We start from the raw sequence: 18,430 nt of genomic DNA, 5'->3' as shown, positions 1-18,430 counted from the left end.
TGCTTCTAACTTTCAAAAGAAAAATGTCTGAATTAATGATGGCAAATCAAGAGTAACTTCTCTTATGAGCACCACCTTTTTTTACTGGACTCTCCAGCTTTTCCTTCCTTTAGTTGCCTGAGTTCTGTATGCTAAGCACTTGGTCAGTTTGGGTTCCAGACAGATAAAGAGCACGATTGCATAGGTCAGGGTTTTCTGTGTTCTTGTGCAATAAATAAAAATCTTCTACTGAAAAACATGTGTTGGCTTCTCAGAAAGTTTATAAAAACCAAACTTTAGAAAATATAAATATGTCTTGTAGTTTCCAAATGGCAATCAGAGAAGATGTTGTTCATCAGGATAGATATTTTATTTTCCCTCATTTGCTGCTCATTTAGCTTTCTTGTATATTATTTTACCATGTCTTTGAGGGTTTTTTGAACAAATTTTAACCTCACTGTCTTTCCTGCTGCTTATTCCAAATTCATATAGTTCCCTAAGGGACAGGACTGGTAATAATCAGGGCTTGTATTCAACTAGTTCTGAAATATTATACAGGTTATGAAAATATTGAAATAATACACTACTAGAAAATAGTAGAAGCCATATAAGATCCCTCACTACACAGCTCCATCCATCTCCTAGGGACCCGCAATACAATATTTGGGGTTGGAAACACTGGGATGTTGAGATTGACATTCCTGTCACCTGAGAAGGTGTGGAATTGGAGCCGATTGAAATTTGAGGGGTAGAAGAAAATAAACTTCGTTAATCATTCAAAATTTCCCTTGTGACAATTTATGTTCTACTGTGGTCATATCTATATTTAACTTCATATCTATATTTAACGGCATTTGTCTATTAAGACAAATAAATACTGCATGATCTCACTTAGATATGAAATCTAAAATAGTCAAACTTACAGAGGCAGAGAACGGAACAATGGTTGCCAGGAACCTGGAGGAAGGAGAAATAGGGTGATGTCGGTCAAAGGGTACAAAGTTTCTATCATGGAAGGTAAGTTCTTGAGATCTGATGCACAGCATGGGGGCGATGGTTAACAATACTGTATTGCAGGGGCACCTGAGTGGCTCAGTTGGGTTAAGCATCCGACTTCGGCTCAGGTCATGCTGTCACAGTTCGTGGGTTCAAGCCCCAAGTTGGGCTCTGTGCTGACAGCTCAGAGTCTGGAACCTGCTTCGGATTCTGTGTCTCCCTCTCTCTCTGCCCCTCCCCCACTTGCACTCCGTCTCTCGAAAATGAATAAATGTTAAAAAAAAATTAAAAAACCTTCTGAACCCATTTATAAATAAACAATATGAATTACATATGGGATAGGAAAACAGTTAAAGTGCTATTATTGATGTGTCTAAGTTTGGCCTTTATGATTTCAGCTTTTCGAGTTTTTATAAGTGTTTTATATATATGGTTTCATATGTCATCAAATGTAACGAATGTTCTTAGCACTTGAAAGAACGATGTCAGTGTGTATTTATTAAATCAATGATATGAAATACATTTTGCAGCCTTTTCAGGTAGTTATGGCTTGCCAAGCCCACTACATGGAGGCCCACAGAGTTAATTGACACATAATGATTGACAGGTATAGGTCACCTTCCTCATAGTGTTTATTTAATACATTTGGTGCAATGTTCTATGAGACTCAAGCACTTGCCTATTTTACTTTTTCAACATAAATATAACCACTTTTATTATATATTTCACCTCCTAACCAAAACAACTCACATGTATGTATGTTTGTAAAAAAGAATTTATCATGTACTCTTTTGATGGTAAAAAAATAATACACAAAAATTGAGAAACTACACGAAATTACAAACATGAAAATAAGCACTACTTTCACTTTTCCATCCTTTGGTAGCTGCTTATGACATTTTGATGTGCGTCGTTTCAAACTACCAGAGCAGAAAATGCTTGTGCCAGATATTTCCTCACAACGCTGTTGCAGAGGCACAAGATTCAAGAAAGGTTTTTTGTTGTTTTTTTTTTTTTTAACGTTTATTTATTTTTGAGACAGAGAGAGACAGAGCATGAACGGGGGAGGGTCAGAGAGAGAGGGAGACACAGAATCGGAAGCAGGCTCCAGGCTCCGAGCCATCAACCCAGAGCCCGACACGGGGCTCGAACTCACGGACCGCGAGATCGTGACCTGAGCCGAAGTCGGACGCCTAACCGACTGAGCCACCCAGGCGCCTCAAGAAAGGGTTTTTAATAAGTGTAGCTACGTCACATAAGGAATTACAGCAAGTGTTACAAATGATCGTGTAACTCTGTAAGTGTTAATACCGGAAAACATTCTACGGCATGTTGATATACAAAACAATAGCAAATTGCAATGGAGTATATAGAATTCTATTTTTTTAACAAACTTATAATTTTAGACCCATTTTGGATGTACAGAAAAATTACAAGCATAATACAAGGAGCTCCTCTCCACCAAACGCCAGCTTCTTCTATTATCAACATCTTACATTCCAAAGACATGTTTCATGTTAACTTTCTGTAGTGTTTCATTTAAGGAAATGGCAAACATTCAAATATCTGGGTTTTGTTATTTGACACTAATAACATTTATCTTTTAACAGGAAATTTTTATCTTTTTTACACTTAAGTTTGTTTTGTTTTTTTTTTTAAGTTTGAAAGTAATACATTTGGTCTTTCTCATCTCATTTCATTGTCTTATGCTTTGTTCTATGTTTTGGTATTTCATGCTTCCTTATTTTCTATTCTTCCTGCCTTTACTGTGTGAGCTGTATGCATGTGTGTGCACATGTGTGTTTTAACTCTTGGACAGCAGTAAGCTTTTCATGTCGCAGACAGCTATTGTACATAGCTTTGTACAATGTTGTACTTGACCTTTACATAGTCCTGTACTGTTGGCCTGTGCCAATGTCTATGCCTCCATCTTGCCTACCTCTATGTCTCTGTCTGTGTCTGCATTTTCTATGTGTCTGTCTTTACCCAATCCATGAGTGTTGTGTTTACTGTTGTGGCTGCTGTTGTTTTCATGAAGTTAATAAGAGTAGTACATTATCTAAATCTTTTAATAACTGAAAATGTCTTTATGTTACATCGCACAATAATCCCAACTTGATGAGCTAGAGATGTTTTGAGTCACATTATGTCCTATAAAAACTGTCGATTGCATCTTTATATGTATCCATTAGTTTTGTAATTTAATAGTCTGATATTTCTTCCTTTGCAACCGGTCTGTGTTCGTGTGTACTTAGGTGTTTCTGTCTGTTTTCCTTCTGGCAGTTCCTTTTTATGCTCAAAACAAACAAAAAAACAACCAACCTCCCAGATACATCTATGAGTAGGCCTCTGAATCTTCCATACAGGCAAATGTATTAATTTTAGAATGTTTGCTTCTGTTTCATTTGCTGTTTTTGTTGTCAAAGTGTTGGTTTTTACAGGGCGGTCATCTGCACAAATTGGGCAATATGTTCCAGGCCTTTCTGAGAAGCTGCCGCAGCTACCTCAGAAGGGCCTAGCCTTGTGGGGAGCGGCTCGGAAGGCAGCTCGCTGCTCATGATCAAGACCCTCCAAGAAGCTGTGCTCGTGTCTGCCCTCCCCTGAGCTTAACGTGTAAAACACCAAAGGAGACTCTGAGAGGAAATGTGAAATTTCCCAGTGAAGTGGATGAACAAGCCACTAATGGAATCCATCTTGCTGGTGAGGAGAGGAGCATGGGAGCTGCTGAGAGCAGAGCGGATAAATCTGCAAATCTCAGAACAAGTCAGCACTCCTGCTTTGCAATAAAGTGGGCATAAGGAGAGCTGATCTCACCGTCTATGCTGAGGCGACTGGGTATGACAAACTGTCACCGATCTTGTTTCATCCGTAACGCCTGCTGAGAACTCTACACTGCCATGATTCAGTTCTGAAATAATAGAAGTGAATGGTGGGGTAGTCTATACTGAGACGGTGAGGAACTTCCAAGTACTGGCAGTGACGATATGCAGGCAGAAGACCACACCTGGCAGGGGAAATACTTTGGTTGTTTTGACTGTGGCTGTTACGGCTAAGAAACCACAAGTGAGAGTCAATGACAAGTCCATTTGCCAGCCCTGCCATGAAAAAGTCCCCTGTAAGGTGTTAAAGGTGCCATATTGTTCTTGATCCAGAAGGACAGTGAGTGATCTATATAGTAAGAGCAACTGTTCCATAACCAATGGGCTCTCTGTGATGCCACGGCACCGAGGGTCCTCCTGGCCAAAGTCCATGGTCATATATGGATAGATTCTCTCTCTCAGAGGATTGTAAGAAATTGTAATAACTTAAAGGAGGGCCATACTGAGCCATGCTGTCCATTGTCATTGGTATTTTCACTGTTAAACTGAATCATTGTTAACATATAAAACAAAAGAGAGAAGAAAAAGAAAAAAAAACTAAGAAAACCAAGAAAATCTTAGTCAATGCATTTCTTTGCACTTTTTTCCCTTTGGAATCTTTCACTCTATCAAAATTTACTTTAAGCCTTTCATTTAAAAATGTAGAAATTTATTCAATGTTAGCCTAGAAGGCTAAAATTAAAAAAAAATATTTTTTTAATGCTTATTCATTTTTCAGACAGAGAGAGAGCATGAATGGGGGAGGGCCAGAGAGAGAGGGAGACACAGAATCCAAAGCAGGCTCCAGGCTCCAAGCTGTCAGCACAGAGTCCGATGCGGGGCTCAAACTCACAAACCAGGAGATCATGACCTGAGCTGAAGTCAGACGCTTAAACCGACTGAGCCACCAAGGCGCCCCTAAAATTTTTTTATATGAAATTTATATGGGGGCTAATAAATATTAGGGTTGCCCATTAGTTAAATAAAGTGCACAGAGGAAGCACTGAAGAGTGTTAGTATAGTATATGAGGAACCGAAAGTTCAGTTCTGAACACTTCCATTTGTAAAAGGAAAACAAAATAAAATTTATACTTGATTGAATCTTCTCATTTGCTGAAGTTTGTAGTGAACTACAGTGAACTCTCTTTAGCAGCAAAGTATAAAACTAGGATATGTTATCATTTTATGTGTGTTCGTTCATCTGATTTAAATAGAGGTGATGGGTTGTTTTAATCTCTTTTCTTGATACAATGTGCTGCATTTTTTTTGATCTCTTAAGCCCTCTTATTGTAGATTTTTATCTTCTCTAAGAACTTTGGATATGCTTCATTTTATGTGTCACAAAAATATTTACATGATTTCCATTGATAGTTTTGAGCTTGGATATAAGTTTTGGGCTTGTCATTCCTAACAGTAAATGGGGTCAATTCAGAAAACCCATCTACCAACAGTTCTCAAAAGTTTTGGTATCTACAACTTTTATAATCTTAAAAATCTTGAGGATCCCCGAAAGTTTTTGTTCATATGAGTTTTATGTTCCTATGAATTTCATCTGTTGCTATTAGAAGGTAAAGCTGAGCATTTAATATTGTTAAAATGTCCATGCTCACCAAAGCAATCTACGGATTTAATGTAATTCCTATCAAAACACCAATAGTATTTTTCACAGAACTAGAACAAATAATTCTAAAATTTGTATAGAACCACCACAAAAGAACCTGAATAGTCAGAGCGATCTTGAGAAAGAAGAACAAAGCTGGAGGTATCACGATCCAGATTTGAAGTATATATGAAGCTCTAGTGATCAAAACAGTATGGTACCAGGGTAGTGGGTAAGGGGGGGATGGGTGATGTAGGCGATGGGAATTAAGAGGGGGCATTTGTCATGATGAGCACTGAGTGATGTATAGAATAGTTGAATCACTATATTGTACATGTAAAACTAATATAACACTGTATGTCAACTATACTTTAATTAAAATTAAATTAAAAATTTTTAAATGGTACGGTATGGGCACAAAAATAGACACGTAGATCAATGGAACACAATAAAGAGCCTAGAAATAAACCTACAATTATATGATCAACTAATCTATGACAAAAGAATCAATATTATACAATGGGCAAAAGACGGTGTCTTCAGTAAATGGTGCTGGGAAAACTGAACAGCTATGTGCGAAAGAACGAAACCGGACCACTTTTTCACACCATACAAAAACAAAAACAAAAACAAAAAACCTCAAAACTGATTCAAGACCTAAATGTAAGACCTGAAACCATAAAACTCCTAAAAGAAAGCATAAGCAGTAATCGGCCTTAGCAAGATTTTTCTAAATATGTCTTCCCAGGCAAGGGAAACAAAAGCAAAAATGAACAATTGAGACTGCATTAAGATAAAAACCTTTTGCACAGTGAAGGAAACCATCAACAAAACAAAAATGCAATCTACTGAATGGGAGAAGATATTTGTAAAGGACACCTCAATAAAGGATTAGTATCCAAAATATATAAAGAACTCATACAACTAAACACCAACAAAACAAATGATAGAGTCAAAAAATGGACAGAGGATCTGAATAGACATTTTCCCAGAGACACACAGATGGCCAACAGATACATGAAAAGATGTTCAACATCATTCATCATTAGGGAAATACAGATCAAAACCACAAGATATCACCATATACCAGTCAGAATCACTAGTAATAAAACACAAAAACAAAAAACAAAAAATAAAATGAACCACCACCACAACAACAAAACAGCCACACACTCCACCAAACAAACAAAACACAAGAAATAACAAGTGTTGGTGAGGATGTAAAGAAAAAGGAATTCTCATGCACTGTTGATGGGAATGCATATTGGTACAGCCAGTGTGGAAAAGAGTATAGAGATTCCTCAAAAAAAAAAAAACAAAAAACAAAAAACTGAAATACCATGGGATCTAATAATTCCACTGCTAGGCCTTTACCCAACGAAAATAAAACCACTGATTCAAAAAGATATATGCACCCCTATATTTATTACAACATTATTTATAATAGCCAAGGTAGAGAAGCAACCTAAATGTCCTTTCATAGATGAATGGATAAAGAAGATGTGGTATACACGCACACCCCCCACACACACCCACACACACACACACACACACAGGGATATTACTCAGCCATAAAAAAGATGAAATCCTGCCACTTGCAGGAGGGATTCAGAGAGTAGAATGCTAAGTGAAATAAATCCGGCAGAGAAAGACAAAAAATACCATAGGATTTCACTTATATGTGGACTATAAAAAAACAAAACAAATGAGCAAACAAACAAAACCGTAGACAGACTCATAAATACAGAGAGCAAACTGGTGGTTGCCAGAGCAGAAGGGGGAGGAGGGTGGGTGGAATGGGGAAAGAGGACTAAGAAGTACAAACCTATAGTTATAAAACAAATACATCACGGGGATGAAAAGAACAGCATAGGGAATATAGTCAATAATTCTATGATAATTTTATAGGGTGCCACATGGTGGCTACATTTATCATGGTGAGCAACCGTATAAAGCGTAGAATTGTCAGATCACTATGTTGCACACCCGAAAGTAATACAACATTGTTGCCAACAATATTTCAATAGTAAAACATTTTTTTAATAATAATTTACAAAATCCTTCCCAGACTGCTTTTAACTTAGAAGTCCCTTAGTCCCTGAGGAATATGTAAAATGAGTAGTCGGGATATAGCTGACACTACATAGGCTCTCTCCCTATTTCACTATCTTACATGAATTTTAACCGACAATGATGAATATAATTTTCCACGCAATTGTATCTTCTCAACAAATATACTTTTACATTTAAGTTGCCATGGTTTACATACTCCTCCAAGTACTTTCGGCTTTTCAAATTGATGTATTGCGGCAACAGTGGTTTTTATTTATGCTTAAAAGTTTGTATTTCCACCCAAACAAAAGTATCAATCATCGGACAATCAACCTGGATCATAAACCCTTCACATTCTTCCTAGTTCAATGCTAAACACGTCCACAAATGTATGATTTAGTGAGGCAGCATTTACTTACTAAAAGCTTTTTGATGAAGGCATTATGTTGATTCTGTGGCCAAAATTACCATAAATATTTTCAAAATGACAACAGTGAGTTACACAGAAAAATGAAAAAAAAAAAACTTTGTTTTTTCATATTAAAGTATATAAATTTATGACTTTATGATCCAAAGTTCTTCCAAGGAATCATTGAATTTACAAACCTCAGCTCCCCAGAAAGATGGAGAATCTAGGGTCTTCTAAGACCCACATCTAGGGTCTTCTAAGCGTGATCCCTGCTCAAAATACACCATGCAACTTAACAGTTATTTCCCAATTTTGTCTTCTGGACAGTTCTAAAACCACTTGTTATCACAGCTCTTTAGCTTTGATAGTGTAATTTAATATGATTTTTTCCAAATGTTTAGTTAAAGGCATTATTCAATTTTGCTTAAAAATCATCACTGAGCACCTACCAAATTTCTACTCACGTTCTGGGCACATTTAAAATCATAATTACTCAGAAACTTTAATTCAGCCAAGGTCTGTGGATGAGGATTGGGGAGAGGATACCCTGTAGACTAGATGTGGGCCCCTAAAAATCAGGGGACTTTTAGGCTGGTGGCCCAGCCTAACAGGGACCAGACTCAGGGTCAGTTTTGGCCGAGAGGCCCTGCTAGTGGGCTCAGGCAGAGCTTGTCTGTGCAGAGCTCTTGATTCAGAGCAAGTTCCAGGTGATCTGGCCCCAAGGATGGAGAAGCAAGATTGGAACTTTGCAATGGGGCAGAGAGCAATGACCAAATATGCCAAGTTCCTGCCATCATGTAGCCTTCATGCTAGCTGGAAAAGATAGATAAATAAACAAATTAAATAAGTAAGTAAATAAATAAATAAACAAACAAACTATAGCAGGTGATGGCAGCCTGTGAAGCTGTGAAGTTTTAGTGAGATAAGGAAGACTGTGATGGGGGAGAGTACTGCCAGCTTACAGAGGATGGTCAAGAGCGTCTTTTCTAATAAGATGTTATTAGAGCTGAGACCAGAATGAAGTGAGGAAGTAAGTGTTGCGGCTGTCAGGAAAAGAGTGGGGTGAGAGATCTCTAGGGGAGCAAACACCCAAAGCCCTGATGTCCAGGCTTGTTTGGTGTGCTCAAGGAACTGCAAGGAGGCCGGCATGAGGTGACCGGAGAGAGCCGGGGGAGAGTAGGAGATGAGGTTGGGGTTGATGAGCCAATGAGGTTAACAGGAAGCTAGACAGTATAGAACCCTATGGGCCACTTGAAGGCTTTTGGCTTTTACCTTGAGTAAGATAGATGGAGCCATGGGAGGCATCCAGGTGGAGAAGTGAGATGAATGGCTGATGTTTTAAAAGGATCAACTGATTGCCATGTTAAGAGAAGATTATAGGCAAAGGCAGAAACAAAATGCCAGGTAGGCTTCTTTTGCAGTGATTCAGCAGAAATGGTGGCACTTAGACTCAACAGCGGTAGTAGTAGGAAGACGTCAGATCAGGGAAGCATTTTTAGCGTACAGCCAGCAGAAATTCCTCCAGGAGTTGATGTGAGATATAAGAGAAGGTGAAGAGTCAGATACGATTGCTTTTGTTTGTCTGGTTTTTAGCTAGGACCACAGATGAGTCGGAATTTCCACTTATCAGATTGCATGAGGACAAGGTGTGGAATGTGTGCGGGGGGTGGGGTGAGGTGACGAAAATTCAAACAAGGGTTCAGTGCGAGACGTGTCAAATTTGACATGTCTACAGATATTCCAATGGAAAGTAAGACCTATTAGTCTGGCATTAAGTGAGAAATGGAGGAGGAGGGAGCTACTTTGAGTATACACATATTCACACAAAATGAAATTTATACCTGGAATTAAATTTCATGGGAGTGAGATCACCTAAGAATAAGTGTGGCCAGAGACAAGAAGAAAAAATGAGTGCTGACCCTACAAAAAATTGTAGAATTACAAAATGTCAAGGGTAAGAAGATGAGAAGGATCCAATAGTAAGTGACAAAGAAAGGACAGTCCATGGAATAGGAGGGAACCCAAAAAGAGAGCAGTATCCAGGACATCAAATGAAGAAAGTATTTCAAGATAAAGGTAATGATCTATATATCAAATACTGCTAAGAGAAAAAGTAAGATGAAGCCTGAGAAATGGGGCCAGAACAGCCATTGGTGACCTTGGTGAGAATGGCTATGGAGATAAAAGCCTGATTAAAGAGGGCTCCAGAGAGTAGAGGAGGAGGAGAAGAGGGGACAGTGAGTAGAGATGATGTTTGAAAACTTTCACTGTAAAGAGTGATGAGAGAAGTGAATGGTAGCTACGAAGTGATGTGTGATCAATGAACGATTACAGCATGTTGAAATCCCAAAGGAAAATTCGATGTTGGAGAGAACGAGAGAAGACTTTCTCACAACTACAAAACAGACCCTCAAAAAGTTGCTTTGGACAGCAACACACACAGCTTAGCCACTGAAATAGGAGGCAAGGCAGAGTGTGCAGGTACAGATGTAGAAAGGATGGTGAACTTGGAGGAGGGAGTAAGGGTTCTTATCCAGTTGCTTACATTTTCCAGCAAACTAAGAAAGGCTATCCGCAGACAATGGTGGAAAGGAAAGAGGAGCTATTGAAGGTTCAGTGGGAAAGAGGCAGTATGCATAGTCCATAGGGAAGTTGGAGAGTGAATTGACTGAGAAACTCAAGTAGGATTGCAGAGCATATTTAGGGGAGGTTATGAATGTTAAGTGAGATCAGTCATGAGTGATAGAGACGTATGTCATCCAATATAGGGATTAGAGTGTTTCTCACTATACATAACTCTTACCATCTTTCATGGCCAACCTCACCACAAAGAGATATGTTGTCACTCCATGTATTACCACCGTAGTGTGATAATATTTTTAATGGGATCGTGTTACGTACTATCTTACAACCTATTTTTTAACATGAAAATATACAGTGAGCATTTTTGTCAATAATGTACAGCTACTTCATACTTCAAATGACCAATAGTGTTTCTTTGAATTATTCTGTTATACTTTATTTAGCATTCCAGTATGTTTGTGTCTTTTCTAAATTTTGGTGAATGGGATACTGGGGTGAACATCCTGGGTCATTACCTTAATATTTTTATGGGAAGTCAATTGTAGATGCTTTAACCTATGGATATCATTTAATTTAAAGAGGTTTCCAACTTTCCAGAAACGATTTTATTCTATAAAATACTAACTTAAGAAGTGGCCTAATGAGGCAATGGCTCTTATCATGGTGTGCTTAAATTGATACGAATATTTATTTTTTCTTATGGCTTTGTCCACCTCCTAATATTACACTAATCATAGTACTACTTAAAAAAAAAAAATAAAAGTAATTTAACAAGCACCCTATATGAAAGCAGCGTTTGTTTTGTTGTTAATGGCATGGTTTGTTGAATTATAATAAAAAAATGTTTAAAGGCCAAGGGAGTAAACATAGTTGTGCTGTAAAATTTGTTTAGTTTCCTGGTCTTTCCAAATTTGTAAAGTTATAATTTATAACCTGACCATTTTCAAAATCAAACTAACTTTTAAGTCTCTAACTCCAGGTTTTGTTTCAGATGTCTCCCAGGCGATCCTGGGGATTGAATTTCTAATAAGGGAGAAAACAGAGTAGCAGTGATGATTAACTCTGCTGGGTTTCATGCTCAGATTACTGTTGCACAGCAGGCCAGGATCATCCTCATAATATAAGATAATTAGACTGAGTTTTCCATGTAGAGGAGTACCATAGTCAGAATGTCTATGAATAAAATAATATAAAGTACCATTTGTATCAGCCCAAAAAGATTCTAGACACTGCATTTTATCTTCTTATCACACATGGCAGGTCTTATGGTACAGTGATGTGTTATTATCCCTGTTTTTTTCTCGAGATAGCTAGAACTCGAAAAGGTCAAGTGGTGTTCCCAAAGGCATGTGGGAGATAGAGAAGGCAGAATTCCCACCCATGTGTTCAACTGCTAAGCCCATACATTATGTTATTGTGCTGGTGCCTTGGAATGGAGGTGTTGATATTCAGAGTCAGGAGCCTGGGAAAAACAGCACACAGGAAGGCCCCAAGCTTCTGAGACAAGCTCAGCAGGGATGCAGACCCACAATGGAACTCTGAAGTATGCGCAGAGTCAAGCCCTTCCCTTGAAAAGCATGTCTTATTATTCCCAACTGTTCTGAAATTAGAATATGTACATTTTCCACAATCCAGTCCAAAGTCAGAGAGGCAAACTGGAGTCTAATGGGAAACCCCTGAATGACTTTAATACTTGTAATGCCACCTGCTGGAAAGTCCTAACAAATCCTCAAACTACGCAAGTCATGCTGCTTTGGGATTCCTCCCAGAACAGGAAATTGTGAGTTACAGTGGATCAGGATAATAATCTGTATTTCCTAAGCTGTTCACTGCCCTTGCAAAGCCAAAACTTAGCTCTTTTCCTTAGCTTTAAATTTTACAGAAAGCCCTTACCAAAAATTTAAGGTAAAGGATTAATTTTTCTATTGGGGGCTTAAATAATTATGAAAGTGATTATGAAATCATTATGTTATTTCATTAATTTTATGAAAATGTTATTAAATTACTCAATAATGATGAAAAATAATGGAGATAAATCTTAAGGTAAATAATTTACACTCCATTGACAATCCCAATGTACCATTAAAAATGGGCTAATATTAAAATAAACATCCATTATATCTCAATAGTTTATCAAGAATGGTTGGCTTAAAAAATTACTTCCTATGAGAATTTATTTAATCACATCAAGTTTTTCCCTTGTTGGGCCTTCTGTTTCAATAAATGAAATATAAAAGGAATATTAGACAAGACCAGTTCCTTGTACAAACCCCTTTAAAGCCATCTACTCTGAAGCCAAGGCTGAGAAACGCTCAGCTACCAATGATAGCAGTTACCAAAGTTGATTGTCGCTAAGTCCAAGAAGGATATTTAGTGGAATCATTCAGGAATGGTAATCGTGCAGAAAAAGAAAGAAAATTGGTTCCCCACAATGATCGCCAGTACAAATGAATTTATTAGCATGCAAAGCAGGCAATCACCTGTGTAATGTTACTCCAAATTTTATCCAATTCATGGTCTATTAATCCCGCCAAGGTTTAATTAGATCCTTTCTTCCTGAAACCAGTTGATACAGTCACCCTTCCTAAGGTGGGCTCCAATTAAACTCCAGAATTAGAAATCTGAGCCAAGAGGCAAGAAAAAAAAAATTAATGGACAGAAGTCGGGGAGAAGAACAATTGCAGAACAAAACCCAAAGCCAGGTGTCTGTCAAAGGCAGAATGGAACATCAGAAATGAAACCCAAGATGAGGGCCAGGTAGTCAGCAGAGGCCCATCTATCCCCAGCCACATGGACTTGAAAGCTGGAGTAAGCCTCTTCTCAGCAGGAAAGCTTCTGATACTCACTCTAATAGAAAAAGAACCAACTTTATTTTTCTATTCATTCATTCATTCATTCATTCATTCACTTTAAACCAAGCCTAAGGTCCAGACTTGTGACAGGCAGATTCAGAGGCACGAATCAAAAGAACTAAAGGTAACTTAGAGATCACCGTCAGTGTAACTAGTTCAACAAATAACAGCACTCATAGCTAGAGAAGGAAGTTGCTTACAGTCACACACTTCATAGCAGAGACGGTACCTGAGTCCAGATGCATTTGTTCAAAACCCAACTCTCCTTACACCATGGCACATAAATCGAAAATACTGACCCTGAGAAAATGCAAGTTCTGACGGGCACAGAGATCATTTGGAGGAAGGACAATCATCTGATGAAAGCTAGCCCTTCTAGAGTGTCAAAGTAAACCAGAAAGACAGCATAAAAAGTGTTCAAGAAGATAGCCAAGGGTCAAAGGGGCCCAGAGACAGAACATGGAAGAAAGGTAACGATTACTTCCTCCTCCTTCTCTGTTTTGCTGAGATTGGACCTACAGATATCGTCTAAACCTCGAGACGAAACAAAGCTGGACTCTTGTTGCCGGCCATGCTTCCAGTTGGGATCGCTTATGTGTGAGAACAGAGGGGATGACATAGCAGTCAAGGACAACACTAGGAGAAATCTCTTGCCCGTTCGGTCCACTAACATACTTCTGCAAGTCCCATGCATGTCAGCTGTGTCCATCAGGTACGTGCCAAAAGGAAAGGCTTTCCGGGGGGGGATTTTATTTCCCTCCACCTCACCTTTGCTTGAAGGAAAAAGTACCGTTTCCCATTCAAGTGAAGGTCACTTTGCAGTTTATCTTCATTTGTAAACATGTAAAATAAATGCCCACCATATCCAACTGCTTTAAAGTCCCTCTTTTCTATCCTCTTATTTTTTTTTTCAATTGTCCTACATATAAAATGCTCACTCTTTGATAATATTTTATATCATCATGTGATGTAAAGTTCAATATTAAGTGCTGCCTTGTAATATTTGGCGAAATTGGGAGGGCCTCAGATGGCCTTAAACTCAAGTTCCCCTCCCCACTCTGCTCCAGAGGACGAGGTCCCCTGGCTAACGCCCCTCTTTATCCAAGGGACATGGGGCAGTTCCTGCTGAATCCCGGAGTAGCGGGTTTCAGTTCTCAACCAGGGGTAGAATTATTCAAACAAGCCAGTCACATCCTCCTCTTCCCTCCTCCTCAGTCAATTCTTGGGCCCTGCAGAAAACCAGGGTGCATAGAATACGAGTGTCAGTTCGTAACCCACAATTCCTTGGGCATAGACTCTGTCACCTACGAATTAGTGGAAACTACCGGAAGCTTACATGTGTGCAGTTCCTAGAGTGCTCCCTGTAAGAACGCTGCTATGAGGGGTGCTATAATACTAAAACTTGAAATTATATCAGATTTCACCACAGGAAACAGACATTTGGATTCACTATAAAACATGTTGAGAACAGTGGCTGAGGTATCACCCAATGGACCCTTCAGAAGATCCCAAGCAAGAAATTCCCCTTCAGATTTAGTAAATGGAAAACCTGTATTGCTGCAAGAACTTGGATTATTTCTGTCTTTCTGGACAATGAGTCCCAGTTTCGCAGGGTGGCGGGCGGGAGGGAATTTAGGGTGTTTTGAGAAACTATTTTACGGAAGCAGAGTCTGACTTCAAGGAACACGGTCCAGTGGGAGACAGACTCTAAGAAAGTTAATTTCAAAACAATGCATAAGTTCAATGTTAGAGATATATAGAGTTGCTATGGGAACAAGAAGATAAGTTCTATAAGTAATTACATTTCCATTTTTTTTTTGCCTTAGCTACAGGAGATAAGAGCTGAACTGTATGCTCGTTTACAGCAATAACATTAACATTTACCAGAGCAATACTTGTTCCTTCCTTCCCACACCAATATTACTTTATCTGTTTTATACTTTTTAATTCCTCATATTAGACAAAGCATTGCACTAATAAATACAATTTATAAAATTTCACATCAGATGTTACTTGATTTTTAAAACTTGTTTTAAAATTAGAGGATGAAAAAGACAAAATCAGGAGTGTTTAGTAGGGATATTATATTCCATAAACACATGCATATTCTAAATACGAGAGTATTCAAAGACAAAAAAAGAGAAAGTTGACTAAGTGTGGGGCATTATGTATAATTTATATCATCTGTTTAGTGGCAGAGTAGTAAGGAAAGTGACCCACGACCTCATTTCTCTAAGGGCAAATCTATTGACTTAATGAAACAGAAATCTTAATGCTCTTTATTATAGATCTCACTTCATTTTAAAGAGCCACCTGGTCAGAGTGGCTAAAATGAACAAATCAGGAGACTATGGATGCTGGAGAGGATGTGGAGAAGTGGGAACCCTCTTGCACTGTTGGTGGGAATGCAAGCTGGTGCAGCCGTTCTGGAAAACAGTGTGGAGGTTCCTCAAATAATTAAAAATAGATCTACCCTATGACCCAGCAATAGCACTGCTAGGAATTCATCCAAGGGATACAGGAGTGCTGATACATAGGGGCACTTGTACCCCAATGTTTATAGCAGCACTCTCAACAATAGCCAAATTATGGAAAGAGCCTAAATGTCCATCAACTGATGAATGGATAAAGAAATTGTGGCTTATATACACAATGGAATACTACTTGGCAATCAGAAAGAATGAAATCTGGCCTTTTGTAGCAACGTGGATGGAACTGGAGAGTGTGATGCTAAGTGAAATAAGTCACATAGAGAAAGACAGATACCATAGGTTTTCACTCTTATGTGGATCCTGAGAAACTTAACAGAAGACCATGGGGGAGGGGAAGGGGAAAATAAAAGCGAGAGAGAGGGAGCCAAAGCATAAGAGACTCTTAAAAACTGAGAACAAACTGAGGGTTGATGGGGAGTGGGAGGAGGGGAGGGGAGGGGATGGGCATTGAGGAGGGCACCTGTTGGAAGGAGCACTGGGTGTTGTATGGAAACCAATTTGACAATAAATTTCATATTAAAAAAATTAAAAAAAAAAATAAAGAGCCACCTGGAAGCTAGTTAACAGAAGGACCCTCAATATTCTATTAAAAACACACCTTCTTGTCCCATTACAATTTTCATATAGCCCATTGTCTCAGCACTGTTGTAATGGATCTGATGCTCACCTGTGGATGAAAGACTGGGCACGACCGGGCACTACTACACTAAGGACAGTCATTGATAGGATGCACTGCCTTGTCCTTGGGGAATATGCCGCGTACTTACAGAAAGGCGTGTGGTTGAGTTACTTTTCCTTTGCTGGGGATGGTTCTATCCACACCGGTATTTACGAACTCTGTACAGTCCTCTTCCTGGGCAGTTTGGAAAGTAAAACAAAGCTGACTGGTCCAAACAAATATAAATGCTACAACCTCGACCTTCATTTTCAAGGTGTGGCTTTAACCAGCTGTGCCCCCTGGTGTCGATACCAAACAACAGATACTGACTTTCCTTTCCTCCCTCAGACTTTGTTTTACAAAGTAGTGAGAAATAGTGTAAACGATAATATGCATTTTCATCTTCTCTTTCATCTCCATTCTGTAAAAGTCAAACATCTTTTGTAGATTATGGACATAATAAATACTATCTGAGATCTCGGCTCTGTCACTTACTGCATGATCTCTCCTGCAGGATATTCAACTTCTCTGTGCCTCCATTTTCTTCTACAAAATGGGAACTCTAACAATACTTACATCATAGTTACTAGAGAATTTAATGCACTTTAAAAATATAAAATGCAGGGCGCCTGGGTGGCTCAGTCGGTTCAGCGTCTGACTGTGGCTCAGGTCATGATCTCATGGTTTGTGAGTCTGAGCCCCACGTCGGGCTCTGTGCTAATGGCTCAGAGCCTGGAGCCTGATTCAGATTCTGTGTCTCCCTCTCTCTCTCTGCCCCTCCCCCACTCATAGTCTGTCTCTCTCTCTCAAAATAAACATTAAAAAAAAAAAAAAATATATATATATATATATATATATATATATAGTGCTTAGAAAAATGTATTAGAATATTAATTGCTACAAAGAGCCTATTGGTGGTGATGGTGTTATTGTCCATGTTCATTAAAGACCAAGACCAAAATGCATCAGTGATATTTGTGAAAAATTTGCCCTGGCTTTTGTACCAGCCTAATGACAAAACCCTCGAGTTGTTAATTCCCACATGTTCCTGTACTGTGCATGCCGTTATCTTGTGAATCCAACATTCTGCCAGAGGCTTAATGTTTTTTTGGTTGGTTGGTTTATTTTTTCAGTGACTCAGAGGTACTCTTACAATAATTTGTAGCATCTGATGATTGGTAAGTTCCTTCCTCTAAGCTAATGAGAATTATTTAAATAAAAATGTCTCCATTTCTTCAAAAATAAGTGTGAAGTTCACTGCACTAGCCATATGAAATTTGTGGCTGGTATGTTTTTAGCGTGTGTGTTCTTGTGTATGCTGCCTCAAATACTTTGTGGAAGAAAGAAGTTATTAATAAATAATATAAAATAACTTTCTTTTTGTACTTTGCTAAAACATCCCTTGTTGCCTATGGGAAGAAACTAAATCCATGGATGATCATCCCTGTCAATCTCTCTGAATTACTCCTTTCTCTCAGTCTTGGTGGCACCTGTGATCTCCGTTTTAACCAAACGTCCAATGAATGGAGAAGTAAATGATAAGAACAGAGATAACAGAAACAAAAGCAGGAATCATTTACCTGCTGCAAAATCACTTTCTGATTGTATGAGTTGATGGTTACTGCTATTCCAGATTGATATAAATGAAGTGTGAAGTCACGGAAAGAATTTCGAAATAAAAAACAAAGACCTTTTTTATTATCTCAAAAAAAAAAAAAAAAAAAAAGACTACAGCACATTTCAATTCTAGTTGCAAAAGCCAAACTGTGTGTACCCTCCACCTTTACCATTCCCAAGTATCCGTGCTTGTAAAAAAGACATGATTTCATGGTTCCCTGGGAACCCATCCCTTTATTGGGCACCAATGATTGCTTTCTCAGGGGGGAGGACCCGGCCGAGGAGATAGCTGCCAAGTGTTCAGACTGACCATATACCCTGACATGACAAGTGT

The sequence above is a fragment of the Panthera onca genome, chromosome D3 (genome assembly GCF_046562875.1).
Source record: "Panthera onca isolate mPanOnc1 chromosome D3, mPanOnc1 haplotype 2, whole genome shotgun sequence".
Lineage (NCBI taxonomy): Eukaryota > Metazoa > Chordata > Mammalia > Carnivora > Felidae > Panthera > Panthera onca.
The sequence above is the reverse complement of the archived record's forward strand: the minus strand, read 5'-3'. Positions refer to the sequence as shown.